General features: G+C 44.8%; 1 long non-coding RNA gene across 9 annotated transcripts in view; it reads right to left on the bottom strand.

Moving 5' to 3' along the window:
- Positions 1–3,977: 3,977 nt before the first annotated feature.
- The window catches only part of LOC122185968, a 23,410-nt gene continuing 15,547 nt past the window's right edge, over positions 3,978–11,840 (bottom strand). For 7 of the 9 annotated variants that reach the window (XR_006181010.1, XR_006181009.1, XR_006181011.1 and 4 more), the window contains 3 exons: positions 9,066–9,161; positions 8,002–8,195; positions 3,978–4,504 (listed from right to left, as the gene is read on the bottom strand). This is a non-coding gene — a long non-coding RNA (uncharacterized LOC122185968). Of the gene's footprint in view, positions 4,505–8,001; positions 8,196–9,065; positions 9,162–10,279; positions 10,454–11,840 lie in introns of all 9 variants that reach the window. The other 2 variants (XR_006181012.1, XR_006181017.1) reach the window with 2 other exon arrangements.

Raw genomic sequence — 11,840 nt, 5'->3', positions numbered from 1 at the left:
TAGCAGGAAGGTACTGGGATCAGAGCTGAAGATACCACAGCACATGTTCTTGAACAGAAGAGAAAGTATCCTATAAAAGCTAGTCTGAAGTCAACATAAACAACATGTTTCTGTCAAGTCTTCATACAAGAATAATCTTCAGCTAGTCCCTGCTAAAGCACAAAGCTCACAGCACAGCCAAACCTCATGGGCTCATTACTGTGAGACTGTCTAACACTTAGCACCCAGCACTCATCAGTCACAGCTCTGTCAGTAGCCCCCAGCCCGGGGGTTCACCAGGGGTACCGAGCACTACCAGTTACTTGAGAGCATCAGGGCACCCCAGCTACAGGCACTGGGCCCTGATCCAAGAAAGCACTTAAGCACATGCTTAACTTTAAGCACCTAACCACATAAAAGGCCCACTTAGTGAAAATTAAGCATCTGCAGAAATGCTTTATCAGCTTCTCCATTGAGCATCTTACAGGATTACACAAGTGACTCTCGGAAGGGTCACTGCTCCTGAACAGAGCACGCAGGTGGGATCACCAGGGGCTGGGGCAGGCTCCTAACACCTGGGAGCACAGGCAGAAGGGCTGGGGAGGGGTGAGAGCAGCCCAGAACTCATCTCAAGGTATCTACCATATGCACATTTGACTATTCCACATAAAAAGGAATGTGATCTAGCACGAGCTGTTTCCCTCCCACAGGTGCCTGGCAAGGACAGAGATCAAGGGCTCTTCCTTTCCCCTACTTGAATTTGTGTGGCCTCTCCATGGCAGCAAGCTGCTTGTTCCCCACGTGGCCCTGCTTTAAAGCAGGACATGTTTGTGTAAGGCGCTGATGGTGAGTGCAGGCCCAGCACAGTAGGGCACCGGGGAACTGTCAGGGAGGAATGGCCAGCCCTGATTGACGAGCACAATGTAGTTACTCAGGTGGAGCCCAGGGCCGGGCAGCCAGCACTGCTGCAGGGATCAGATGTGCTCTGAGTTCACAGATCAGCCTGATATGCGGCTCAGCCCCACCAGGCTGCGGCAGGGGAACTTGCCCTCTATTTTTAAAGTGAAAAGCAGTCTAAAGGAGAAAGCCACCCACCTTCTTAAACATGAGGGAGCAAGATCCTAAACCATCCTTATGGACATTGTTCTACAGCTTGATGGCAGCACATATGCAGATTCAGAGCCTGGGATGGTTGTGCTCAGCCACAAGCTTGACTTGTTACACCATTCTTTAAGCCCCGTACACACACTGCTTCTGGATACTCTGTCCAACTACTTACAAAGATTCCTCCACTTCCTCCCTGTATGGGAACTGTTGAGTCACAGCCTGAACCACTGACTGATCACCTGAGGCAAGGACTGGGTCAGCCCTGGGAGCACAGGTGAAGGCAATTCACCTGTTGACTGGAAGGGGTGGAGCCTGGCTGCACCTCTCCTAGACCCCATTTAAGGGCTGACTGCCACAGGGGAAGCATCTCTTTCTGGAGATTCCTCCCTTTGGAGTTTTCTACTGCAAGTCTAGGACATGGGTGAGCATTTCATTTATCTTTGATTGTCTCTTTTCACCATGGTAATCTTTCATACTATAAACCTGTTAAATACCATTTATCCACACCACTCTTCTAACTGTACGTTTGTTAACTGCACACAACTGCATTATGTATAACAAGTACATGAAAAAGCAAAGTTCCTTAGAGCTGTTTTCAAGGTGAAATCTACAGTCAAACCCCACCTGCTCTCCTGCAGCCCTCAAAAAAAAAAAACCAAAGAAACCAACTCTGGGGCACCACCCAGCAGCCAGCCCCATTCCCAGCCTTGGGCCTGACCCTCCTGTGCAGGCACTCTTCATTGAGAGCTGAAGGTGTGGAGAATTTTCTGCATTTCCTTCATAGTGTGAACAGTTCTGCAGCTTGTTCACAGCTGAAGCTTGCACCTTCAATTAGGAGGAACTCAACACCACAGTTCATCCAGGAGCCCAGGCCAAATTAATATGCCTGCTACAAAACTACAGGAGAGTGCACTTTATGAGGAGGGGCAGAAAACTTGTTTTCCTTTCTCATGCTAAAGCTCATGAAATTAATTTAAATGAAGTTTTAGATGATGTTTACGAAAGATTTCTCCTTGGGAAAAGCATACAGGACTCTAAAACCAGCTCATTTAGGCAAGGCTTACGCTACTGTTCTCCTAGATTGAGTCAGTTATCAGTCTCTACACAGCAAGCACACAAATGAACACTTATTGTCTTTACTATTCCTGTTGCAATAAAAGACCCACAAATACTATCCTCTCTGGGAAAAAAAAAACAACACAAACCAACACAAAACAGGAGCCCCCTACGCTAGGGGCAACACACCGACAGTTCAGCTCAACATACAGTCCCCCACCCAGCAACAACTTGAAGCAGCAGTCCCTGAGACCATACTGACTTTGTACCCACCAGAATAACCCTGCACCCACCATTTATTGCTTTAGAAGAACATACCTTTTAGATGCCAATTTTAAGCCAGCTCCCTTCCACCAGGGCTAGCCTTGCTCTGTCCTGCCGAGGAAGCTGCCGTGCCTTTATCCCTACAGCCATCAAGCTTAAGTGCCTGCAGCTGTGTAGCTAGCTGGGGCAGTGCTGGGCCCAGTGCTCAGACCTGCACACACCACAGAACCCAGAGGTCTGTGCTGGGCTCCAAGCAAGCAACCAGACGCAAGGCATCAGGTGGCTGCTCAGGCTGGAGCTCAGGTGAACCTCATCAGTGACACAGCTAGGAAAGAAGCAAAGGAGCCACTGGCAGCTAGTTTTGCTACTGGAGTTCTTTAACTTCTGCTACTTTTTTCTTTTTCTGGTGCTAGTATTACTTATCACATAATAAACCTAAGAGGTAAGGATACAAAATACAAGCTTGATGATTGCCCCAAAATATTCTCCTGGGAACAAGAGGATAACTTCTAAAAAACTTGAGGATCAATGGAACATACCAGGTGGTGGGGGCTGCTTGGCTCTAAAGTGTGCTACCCCAGCTGTGCTGAGAGAGCAGGGGCTTCTGTGGGTTCATTCTGCTTTTGTTTGGTCCCCAGAGATACTAATTGCAAATGGAAAGCCTGGTCTGCAACTGAGACCTTGCAAATGTTATTTACCAGCAGAGAACAAGAGTAATCAAACGCTAAGAGGTCAATGAGCAAGAGCTTGTTTCTTGAAGAAATACAGAATTCCAGTCTTTTTTTCTCTCAGCTGCTCTTCAAAAAAGTCATGTTTGGAGTTAGGTGATTTTTTACGATACATTTTTATAATTATCCAAAAACTTCAGGCTATTGGAAAGTAAAATGAGTTATTTTAATTAACTACCATTAAAATGATTCCACCTCCTCTCTGGGCTCCTGCTCCAAAGCCTAGCATGCCCTGAGGAGGCATTTGTCAAGCATCCAGCTGGAAATTCCCTTGCTCCACTGGGGTGGGTTTGTTCCCTCTCCCTCTGTCCAAGCCCAGCCCTTACCTCCATGTACTCCCCCACCCCACAGCAAGTGGCTGTAGGCAGTGGTAGACAAGATGTCTGCTCTGCCTTCTCTTCCAGGCTGAACAGGCCCAGCTCTGGGTGTTGCGTGTGCCCCAGCCCCTCTTCGCTCTGGTGGCCTGTTCCAGCACAACAATATCTATCTTGCACCAGTAAGACCATGATACTTCAGATGCCATCTCTCAGGTGCTGTGTGGAGGGGAATAATTGCTCTTCTTCAGCTGCTGCTCCTGCTGGTTTGGTGTGGGATGATGCAGTGAGGATTAGGCAACTGACTATAGACTGCTTGTGTAAAACTGCCCAAAGAAGTTGTCCATACAAGTCACTGTTTGGGTATCAAGCTAGATAATTGGTAAGCACGTGCAGATTACATGGATTTTTCCATTTAATTCTAATAATTTATTGGTGTGCAAAACTAAAAATTGAATTGTGTTCCTGAACTTGAGGTTCTTGCACTCAAATGTTCATCTCTCTTTTAGAAAAGACCTGTAGGCAATGATGTGTTTTGTTTTTTATCTTAGTACCAAAGAGAATACAATAGGCTGTGTGGCACTGCAGTTGTCATCACAGTGTCCTTGGACCATCAGGCCTTTCACAGCTGGACAATCTCAGTGTATTATTTGTGTTTTTCCTTTACATATTCCTCTATGAGAACTACAGTTGCGATCTTCTCCATAATGCTGATCCTCAGATGGTAAATAAAGACATAAAAATCCACGTGAAAACTGTAACATAAAACCTAGGTTGGATGGATTTCACAGGAGCTTAATAAAATTATTTGAACCAGAATTAGGAGACTGTTTCCTTTCCGAGTACAAAATAATTGAAGCTGAGATGTCCTTGAGTCCAACCTCCTGCTCAAATCAGGGCCAGCATGAAAGTCGAAACCAAGAGGGGCTGCCTCTCAATGTCCACACTTCAGAGAGTCACAGTCTTTTTGAAATACCTTGTTTCAATTCCAGTGCTGTCAGCTCCTCCATGACCCTGCATTGCCATATGAAATACCTGCTTCTTTTGAGGTATAAACTGGAAATAATGCAGATGACATATGTTAGTTTACCATTTAAGTGGCGTAATTATCTTAAGAAAAATCACTGGTGCGCAAATGATTCCTTCAAAATCTCATGATCTGAGTTAGCACTGCAAGGGCTTTAGTAGGAACATACATACACAGCATTTTAAATCTACAACGACAAATCTGTTCTACAGAAACCAAACAGGAGCAAAAAAAAAAAACCAAAAAATCTGCACCCTGCTGGTGCCTATTAGATGGATGCAGCCAGATCTTTCCCTAGTCCTAGCATACTTCAGCATTTACAGATGTGGAGCAGCCTGATGAGCTGGTCCCTCTGTACTCACAGCTTTGAGCATTCTGCTGACACTGACCAGTGTGCTTGCATGGTATGAAGCAGGGCTGTGTAAGCTGACCATCCTGCTTTGGTTCCAGGCTGTGCAAAGGAAATAAAAGCTTCCTTTTTTTTCATCTACTGAAATGCTTTTAGCTCCTTTCAGATTTGTCATAATAACAATATCCTTAAGGAATAATCTAACATTGGCTTAAACCTGTGTTTGGTACAGACTGCTAAAAATGCCTTTCTCAATTTGATATGCTACACTGACGTATTGCACCTTTACATATCTGTTTCATTCCCTTATGGTGGATGTAATTGAAAGGTATCACACGAAGTAATAGCTAGCCCCAAGTGAGTGAGCTAAACCTACAAACCTGGATGTATAATGAATACGGTGTAGTCAAAGATCATTAATTGTTCCACATTCAACATCATTCTGCCATTACAAAGTTCCTCCTCCTTCCTCCCAAGGGCTTTTCTCCTTCACTCCATACCATTTCTGACTTCTTTCCTCTGGTGTCCAAAACTCTAAGGCACTCTTAAATAACATAGGCTTCTCCTCCAAGTCTGATGACACAATTCTCACGTTTGTCTGAACTTCCAGGTTTATTTCCTTCCAAAGGTCTTTAGTCTTGAACATCTGAGTAACACAAGTCATCTGTGCCTTCTGAACATGGCTCAGTAGCACCATCTCCTCTACTCCTGTGCCAGAGCAGTGATGACTAGGCAGGGAGCAGATCCTCAGACGCTCACAGCCTTTTGGAGCAGAGGCTGAGGCGCACCCACAGAGAAGCATCACACCAACTGGCAGCTGGCACTGTCTGTCTCCCAGCAGCAGAGCATTAATAACCACTGACAAAATGCTATGCAGTTCCAGCATGATGTCAGCGGTGTTAACCTTTGTCAATCCTGTACCAGCACTACTGAATGACTATTTTTCATTGTTTTTCTTTAAAACATACCTTCGAAATATTCCATTTGAACAAAACAGTGGCTACTTAGAATAATTCTCTGTTTTTCTCTATTTCTCTGTTTTTGAAAGCGAACCATAAGCAATCCCTACTGACTGTGTTGAACAACAGCTGAATTCATCCCATGTATAACTTTTTATTGAGCTTTAAAAAAAAAAAAAAAGGAAAAAGGAAAATCAACCAACCCAAGCCAACTTCTACATGTCACACACAGTTGTTAGCACCTTTTGGGAGGTACTGGTAATTTTCCATCCATTAGATAGCTGAAAGAATTTGAGGGGTTTTCTGGAACGTGCAGTGTATGAACAAATTGCTCTGAACTGGTGCATTACAGTAAATCTGCTACTGCTTTTAAGAATATGAAATATGTTTGGTTTTTCTCAGTTCCAACTAGAGAACACAAAGAACTATTTTTAAATGACATAACCAGAAAGCCCCGTTTACAATCTTACAGGATTTTGGTATTACTTGCTTCCCAGCTTGAAAAATGCCAACACTATAAACAGGTGAGATAAAGTCTAGAGGGAGAGATAGCATGGTTTATTACAGTAGCAAAGAATACCAGAAGAAAACAGTTTTCCACATATGCAATCAGATCTGTATTCTTAGTCCGCTAGCAAGAACATCCCTGTTGAATTTCACTGTGATGATATAGGGTCAATAGGCATTCAGCTTATTTGAAAGGAAAGGATTTTTAAAGAAAGACAGGATTTTTTAGACTTTTTTTTTTTTTTTTGTGATTGCAGATTAATTAGTCATATTTTCATTTATCATATACTTCATTATTCACTGGCAAACTTCAAGATAGCTGCAGAATCACAGACCGAGTTCAGGTCAAGTGCAGTCACATCCTTCTACCTCCTACAATCCTTTAAGATGTCAGCTTTACCATAGGGAAATCTTTGGTTCTAGAAAACTGGATGAGCCCGTAAGGAAAATGTCTGGCACTGCAAACTACTCCTGCCCATCTCTGTGCTTACACTTGTGCCAGTAGCTGTTGCATTCAGTATGTGCAGGGAGTGGAAGCACAAGATCAGATGGAACGCAAATGCTCTGCACTCCCAACCACAACATGTGATGCAGTTGTTTCTCCTGTTTGTGTTTAACCTGCTTTTCTTAAAACAATAAAAGCTCAGCCTCTCCAAAAAAAACAAACCAGTTGATGTGCCATAAACTTTCCAACGAAAATTGGAAGAGGACGTAAGAGGATTTGCCACCTTTAACACCTGTGTGTAGAGCAATTGGTCCCAGTGGAATCAAAGCAAGAATAAACCCAAAGAATATTGTTATCACATGTGAAGTCTTCTGTGCCAGCTCTGTACTTACTTCCACTGCAAGAAGCATTTGCAGGGTGAGCTAAGAGCACAGCACAGGCTCTGCAGTCACGTGGGACCAGATAACAAGAGGGAAAGGATGCAACACTAGCAACTCTTCAACCTGTCGTAGATAGACCTCCTGAATAAGGATATACTTCAGGTTAAATCAGCTCTTAGGGACACCATCACCAGGCAGTAAACAAGCCAGCAGCACCTCAGTATGAGAGGTAAATCACAAACTTCTGCAACCATGTGGAAATGGCAGAAGACTGATTTGTTTAATCCCATGCCCTTTCTGACAGAAGATAGAAAGAGACAGTGATGGGCAAAGTTCATATGAATGCACCAGCACCTTCTGCCTTCTTTGGGAGAGAAAAGGAGGAGCAGAGTCTACATGTCCACCCCTCCCCAAATCACAGCAGGCGGTCGAAGCAGGGGGGAGAAGGGGTTTTCTGCAAAGCCTGTGCCTTTGAGGCAGCAGAAGGGCAGAGCTCAGTTTTACGACTGCTGGCCCCAACACAATTTACCATTTACAAACTAATCCTCCTCCCTGCGAGAGCACAAGGCCTGCTAAAGCTCTCATGTCCACTTCTCTGATTCTTCATTGTCCACACTGACAGAGAGAAGCCCAGGACCTAATCGGTGTGTAATTCAATCGCTGTCCAGGCTGTGTCACAGCACAATGCTCTGCTTGTAGAGCCATGGGTTAACTCAGCCAGCTACTGTTATGCACCACAGCAGGTGTGAAGAATGTCCCTCAGCCTAACTGTGTGTTGCCACTCTGTCAGAGTCCATTTCTGATACTACTTTCACTTACCACTTAATGATTGTTTTTCTTACTGGCAGCAAACTAATTGTCGGCTGTATGGTAAAAGGGCACTTACAGTATTTTTGATCTTGAATTGCAAATTCCTCAGCAGCATAACATAGGTCTCACATGACGTCAAACACTCTGTCTTCCAGATGCACAAAACACGGAGGGCTGCTAAAAATCTCTTTTCTTCCTTCGTCTTAATCCAGCAATTAATAAGTTATGACATCTAAAATGCTTCACTCTGTTCCTCACACCAGCTCAGATCTGCAAAGTTAATTCCATTTAAATCAGCATCGGGAAGGTGCTCAAAAAAATCCTACCCACAATTGAAGTGGTTAAAAATCTCTGGGAAGTGAGATTATATGTACTGCCATATTTAAATGCAGATCAGGCTGCTCTGAGAATGGCATTTGGTGTGGGTCTTTTTGGTGGGGAGCTTTTTTTCATATTTACTACACTAAAAGGAGTAGAAAGTTGAACTTCCACTTCGCTGAGTTAATACCACAGTGCAAGAAAGCTGGGGAACACTTACCACTCCATCCCCAGTGAAGGAGTACTGGGGGTGTGTAGCACCCAGCCATGCCACTGGGCAGATAAGGAGACAGTGGGGAACTACTGTTCCCCACTATAAGCCTGCAGTGGTTAAAACACAGGGATGATAAACAGGAGAATGGCTGCCTTCTCCATGGACCTCATGCACTTTTAAGAGTCACACAGCGTTTCTTTCCAGTGACAGGCCCAAAGGCTGTGAGCACAGAATGAGCAGATACCACCTATTTCTAATGCATCTATTTTTCTAAAAGCCTTTAGTACTTCTTTCATGTAGAGAGAGCCAGCTTCTGACGTTATTTCTCTAAGCTTCTTATTTTAATGTGGAAGCAATAAATACAGGAGGAATACCTGTAGAAGAACTACACTGGGAAAGAAACTGTACAGGTCTGTAGCAGGACAAGCAGTTTTTAGTTCAAAAGAGCAAACTGAAGTCAGCTGGATAACCTAACTAATCCAAGTGGTAAGTAAAATAAAATGGCAATAATTTCCCTGCAACCACATAGATGATCTTAAATCAATGCATCTGGCTATCTGGAGTTTTAGTATGTAATTCCATACGAGCATTACAGTTACTAAGCTTACCCAATCCTGTGAAGGGATGAAATACTTTGTCACTCTTTCAAATCCTGGGATGGCAGAAAGGAGCTGAAGAAGGGCTGTTGAACTTCTTACCACTAGCTGCACAAAAAGTCAAAATATTCATTATTCAAAATGTGAATTGGGCCATCTGTACTTACAGTGTTCAACAAGTCTTGCTCCGTGCTGAAGTCAAGCTGCTCATTTCACCCATACTTGTCTAGTGCCATCACTGAGGGCTGACTTCCAAACATGGGCGGACAACAGTTTACATGGCAGGGGCCACGAGACATTCTTGCATCCTGAATCAGGATTCAGCAATGCCATATGCCAAGCCTTAGAAGCATGCACAGTATTTGCAACTGAGCACCTGCGGAAATCCCATTTCCTGACAAAGAAAGGCCTCTAATATTCATGTTTTTCTCCTGGGTTTGCGCCACACTGTAATGAAAAATGAAATATGGGAGTTCACTGAGAGCTTGCTTGAGCAATTCGCAGAGGCACGCAGAATGAGAAGCCAGGCTGATAGGATCTGACCAAAACCATATGCAATGTAGAAAGAAGAAACATGCATCCTTGCCCTGCTCCCTTCAGTCTAGCCTTCCCCAGGTTACCACTGCTCTACCTTTGGCATTGCCTTTCTATACTCCTTCCTCAAACTCTGGCTGCTGCCTTCCAACCTTCCCTATCTCTGAATGCCCACACGTCTCCTCACCCTCCACTGACCTGGCACAGTCCCCTGCACTCCTGTGGCTGCATCTTAACCTACATTTCCCTCTGCTTTTATCATCTTCCCTTGCTGCTGGTTTTGGCTGTCACACCTCACAGGTATCACCCTGCATGCTGCTCTGCACCTATCTCACCTCTGCCAGGCAGCTTTTAAAGCTTTGAACCAATGGCTGTAAACACTGAATAACTGTTAGATGCCAGCAGCAGTCTCACACAAGGCCACATAACTGACAAGACAGATTCAGCATCTTACAGATCCAGCATTTGTCAGGGTCCTGCTGGTCTCTCATTTTGGGAACCAGCATCCATCACTGGGTCATGCAGGCATGTTGCATGCAGAATGCCAGCTACTGTTTCCCATTTCCACCATGATATGCTGGAACACTGTCTCCCTGCTAAACGCTGGGTATAAGAAGCACAACTCTGCGGCACAGTGCCTTTTCCTTGCCTCCTGCTGACCAGCTCTTCCCCTGGTAGTTCAGAGGACTCACCCCGCCTATTGGCCAGGACACTGTGCATTCAAACAGCTGCTCAGGCTGGATGAAGCACCTGCTCCAGGCACAGCAGCTGGAGTTCATTTTGGGTCCAAAGGGCCGAGGCCAAGCGGGCTGACCGCATGTACGCTAATCCAGTATCATCACCAGCTCCTCCAACAACAGGTGCCTCTTTGAAGAGAGAGGGAAAAACTATTTGGGGAGGAATCAGATCTTTATAAAGAACATTATGGGCCAGGTCCTCAGCTGGTACATGCTCAGTTCAATCATGTACTCTCTTTAAGTTGTATGAGTAATGCTCATATACACCAGTGAAAGATCTGGCCTGCTCTTAGTGCTGCCTCTCTGTTTAGTTTTCCTCGGAACTTTTCACCTATCTTTGCTCTGCACCGATCTTCCTTTAAAAAGGAAAGAAAATCTTCCTGTCTCCTGCTTCAAAGCAAACAGCTACAAGTCACAAGCTACACATGGCAAACTTCACTACCCTCCCTCTGCCATTTACCACGGCTTTACTGCTGCCTCACAAGACGTGTCCCTCAGTCCTGTTTGCATCCCAGATTGTAGACCACGAGCATCCTTCCACAGAAACATGGACAATCCCATTCTGGGACACATCAGACAAAATCCCTCGGAGCCCCTTAAGAGAAGTCTGTCAGCCCAGGCATCACAACAATGGCCACATACTTGCTCTGGCCAGTGGTCCATGTGCCCAGTGTTTTATTTCAATCAATGGCCATGACAAAATGATCTGGAAAGCATGCAGGAATCCTGCCAGAAGCAGTTATTGGCTCAGCTGGCTCCAAAGAAAATTTTCTTCTTATCTTTTTTTGCCAGAAGTTGATTTATGAAGCAACGTGTACGAATCTCTTTTTGTACTCTTAGCACCTTACGATTGGTTTGGGTTAATGAAAGCCTCCATGATTTCTCCTTCCTGAGTGCTGCCACACTGAGCTCTACACAACAGTTTCACACATTTGGTCTCACTCCTGGCAGTGACCCTAGTGCCTGTTTCAGGAGAACCAAGGAGCTCTCTCCAGCCTGAGCACAGAGCAAGACTCACACAGGTGGCCTTGCAGGACACTGCCAGGAGCAGTCCATAAAACATGAGCAAAAGTAGGCTTTCCAAAGTGCTTCAATGCACTGTTAGGGGAAAACACGGCCTTGCTACAAGCTGCTCATATTCACCGGTCACAACTTGCCTAACTTTATATTCTAACATTTATTTCCCTGAACTGCATCTCTTTTCATTTGTGACCTTCTGAGGTTTGATTGGTTTGAGTCACTTTCCACTTGGGACCACGTCCCAGCTGGGTTATATTACAGAAAGAAGCAAAGTAGAGTCAGTTCAAGGAGCAGAGCTGGTGGCCAGAATGGCACAGGCAGAAAAAACAATCTCAAATCCAAACAGTCATTGACCTCACCACAAATACGCACAAGTGTCAGTGCTACTGTGTTGGCTTTCACATTTAAATAAGACTCAGAGAATCTGAGTTGACAAACACTGCAGTTCATGATCACTGACACCATTTGCTCACCACACTCACAGCATGGCAGGAAC

This window comes from Lagopus leucura, unplaced genomic scaffold, assembly GCF_019238085.1.
Source record: "Lagopus leucura isolate 7727_CA_CO unplaced genomic scaffold, USGS_WTPT01 Super-Scaffold_100033, whole genome shotgun sequence".
In the NCBI taxonomy this organism is placed as follows: Eukaryota; Metazoa; Chordata; class Aves; order Galliformes; family Phasianidae; genus Lagopus; species Lagopus leucura.
This window is presented reverse-complemented; position numbering and strand designations above follow the sequence as displayed.